Consider the following 3,683-nt stretch of genomic DNA (forward strand, 5'->3'; position numbering starts at 1 on the left):
TCGCTTGTCTTCATTTTAACAGGCCTACACAATCCTCAGACTTGGACTGATATGAATGTTGGAAAAAACAGGGACCAACAACTCTATTTGAGCTACAGCAGCAAATGCTTTCCTCTTAAAGGAAGAAAAGGATAGTCCAAGTCCATATTTTAGAAATATTATTAACAGTTCACTGTGATTGTAAGCTGTCATCTGTGGAAAGAGGATTTTGAGGGAGTGTAGGAGTGAGGCAGAGGTGGAGAAAAGTATGCTAGTCAAGTATGAAAACAGATACTAGAGAAAAATAGATCACAGATAGATAATAGTTAAATGACTGTTAAAAAAAACAAACAACAGTGAACTGAAAGAATATACTATTGCTATTCAAGAATACAAAACTTTGAATACCGAACAAATTTAATTTGCCCCATGACATTTTTATTGCACTTTTTGTCTCATATGTGTTTCTTTCACTCTCTTTTCTCACCCTTCTGTTCAGGGCTGAAGAAAATGCTGTTCAATTCAGAAAGCTGTAAGACCACAGCTTTGTATTACTGCTGTTTGGTTTGTGGCAGATTTGATTTAAAAGATGATAGCTTTCCTAATGCTTAGCAAGTCTCTATTGTCCCCATATCTGAGGTTAAGATCTCCTCACCTGTACTAATTCAGTGCAACTTTTCTTTAAATTTCATCTCTGAAATGTTGCAGATTCAAAATAACAAGAAAACAACGAATAAACCAAAAACATTAAGTTCTTGAACCATGGGCAAAATAACAAAATAAAGTAATGAATCAGGAAAAATTGCTGAGAAAGCAGAACAGCTCTAAAGCCAGATTCTGATGTGTTATTACATTCCTACTAAGACCTTTTCTAAAAAATATATATATATAATTAATTTTTCAGGAGAAACAGACTGCAGTCACTTAAACACTGAGGAAGCAAGATGCCAGGACTTGATAGATCTAGTTTTGTAAAAAAAATTGCCAGAGGTTGCTTCATGACACAGTTAGGGAGAGCTTTGTTTGCATTGTAATTTCAGTAGAAGATAAAGGAAGTTTCTCTTCCTGCATTAAATCCCTTGGCTGAGGTATTTGTTCATCCACACTCAGAGGCAGAGTGCCATCTACTGAAGCATCCACTTTACATAGCTCCCAGGAGCCTGTCCCAGTCTTGGATTGACAAAATTTACCCAAGGGTGCTGTAAAACTGAGGAAGAAGCTGATTGAGGTGTGATTTTCTATTGTACAGTAACAGCTGTGTGTAAAAGTATAGGTCAGCACCCTGACTTGTGAAAGTCTTTGCTCCAGTTTTGTGAAGTCTCATGCTGGGCTTCCTAATAAAACTTTGGAATTGAGGTTACATTATCATTTTGTAGCACTTAAGAGCTTCATTCCCTAATGGGTGTTCAGATTTCACTCCTAACTGTTAACCACGGATTTTCCTAGTAATTCCTCCTCTCTATGTTAGTGCTCTGAATATGTACAAGTCCTCAGCTGAGTCACTGATAGTGAGGACATGTGATAGCAGCCAGCAGGAGTTTGGCTTGGGCCAGCGATGACACAGTATTATTGTGTGGCTCTAACTGTATCTTCTTGTTGGCTTGACCTTCACACTTCACTGTAAATTTTCTGGACTTTTTTTGTATTCAAATAAAGTGGTGCCTTGTGTCATACCCAGAAATGCTATATGCTATGATAAAAAATACATAAATAGACAAAGTAAAAGCAGGAAAAAAAATTGTAACAGAAGGTGGTTGCATGAAAACGTCAAAAGTAGGCCAAAGGTGCCTACAGACCATAGAAGTTTAATCAAACTTCATATAAAAAATAATTATACAAATTTTGTTGAGGAAAATTACCACTCAAAGGCAGAGAATCCAGTACTTGAAAAAGTATAACAGCTTGCAGGACAGAGGCGAAGGGAGATGTGTCAAGTTTTGTTTAATAAACAATATCCATGGAAAACCATTGATATGTTTCAAGTCACAGATGCACATCCTCATCTTCTTGTTAACTTAATAATGGACTGCACTGAAGTGTCACATAGCCTATTGCTTAAATACCACATTTTTCACAAACCAAGGCATTAAAACTTGAAAAAACAGCATTGTTTGTCGCAAGACAAATGCAGTTACAATAATCAAAACAAATTTGCAAAATGTTTCATATTATATTTATTTATTCTTCTGGACACTCAGTACGCTTTCTTAGAACAGAAAACTGAAAAGTAGAAGTGATCACTCCTTCCCAATAAGCTATATCCCACATATCTCAGAAAACATGGGGAGAGAAAATATCCCAAGTTGGCATGGACCCACAAGGATCACCTAGTCCAACAACCTAATATGCTCATACTAAAATACACAAAAAGGAAACAACACAAGCATCATGCAGGTCTTTGGGATCATTAAAAAATGTGTGTGTGAACAAATCCCACAGTAATTCCGGAAACCTTGCCAGCCCTAGAAAGCTGACTGCTAACCTTGAGTGCATTGTCAGGCACTTCCAGACTTGGAGCTACATTCAGCAAAAGCTGTAGTACACACATTCCTCTTTAGCTACAAGTTAGTTACCCCTGTATAAAACAGAAAAAAATAATGAAAAGAGGGAAAGGGAACCACGTGTGGCCAGGCTGCCCAACAGCTGCCCACAGCTGGTCAGGGTAACACTGGTGAAGGGTCTGCAGCACAACTCTTATGGGAACTGCTGAGGGAACAGGGATTATTTAGTCTGGAGAAGAGGAGGCTCAGGGGAGTTCTTAGCACTGCCTGCAGCTGCCTGAAAGGTGGTTGTGGTAAGGTGGGGCTTGACCTCTTCCCCCAGACTACAGTGATAGGACCAGAGGTAATGGCCTCAGGTTGCACCACGGGAGGTATAGGTTGGCTATTAGGAAAAATTCTTCACAGGAGCGGTGATGCATTGGATCAGGCTGCCCAGGGAAGTGTTGGAGTCACCATTCCTGGAGGTGTCCAAGAAATGCATAGATGTAGCCCTGAGGGATGTGGTTAGTGAGCAAGGTGGAAATGGGTCGATGGTTGGACTTGGTGATCTTAAGAGTCTTTTCCAACTTTTCCTAATGATTCTGTGATTCTACAACTGAAAACAACTATTGTGTTTATGTTTTTGCACATCATTTCTTAGCGGCTCTGTGCACCAGATGACGCTGCTCGCCCGCAGCCCTTTACCGCACTTTTCCGCGGCAGGGTAAGCGCTCAGCTCTGTTCCCAAACGCTGATGCATCGCAACCAAGCGACGTGCAAACGCCTGCTGCAAAAGCTGCTGCAGTAAAGCGCTGCTGCTAGGCGGGCTCCTTCCTGCCGCACGGAGCATCACCGACGCCCCTTGAATGTGACCCGCAGGCTGAGCCCCGCTTTGCCCTCCGCCTCCTTCGCGCTGCACCCGTGGAAGTACGCGCTCCCTCCCCGACAGGTAACCACACCGGAGCCCTCACGGAAGAAGACAAAAGGCGACAGCGGGAGGAGACAAAGGCCGTCATGGCATAACACAACTCTCCCAGGGCCGAGGCTGGAGAGGACACTAGTGCAGGGACCACGTCCTGCGCCCGGGCCGCAACCCCCCCCAACTGCCCGCCCACCCCGCGGCCGCCATCTTCCTTGCGGCCGGCTACCCACAACCAAGATGGCGCCCGGGCGGTTGGAGGTGCCGGCGCCTCCCCGCGCCGAGCGGAAGTGACGCGCCCCGCG

The sequence above is a fragment of the Cyrtonyx montezumae genome, unplaced genomic scaffold, assembly GCF_038088225.1.
Source record: "Cyrtonyx montezumae isolate F1298 unplaced genomic scaffold, pur_monq_1.0 scaffold_0, whole genome shotgun sequence".
NCBI lineage: Eukaryota > Metazoa > Chordata > Aves > Galliformes > Odontophoridae > Cyrtonyx > Cyrtonyx montezumae.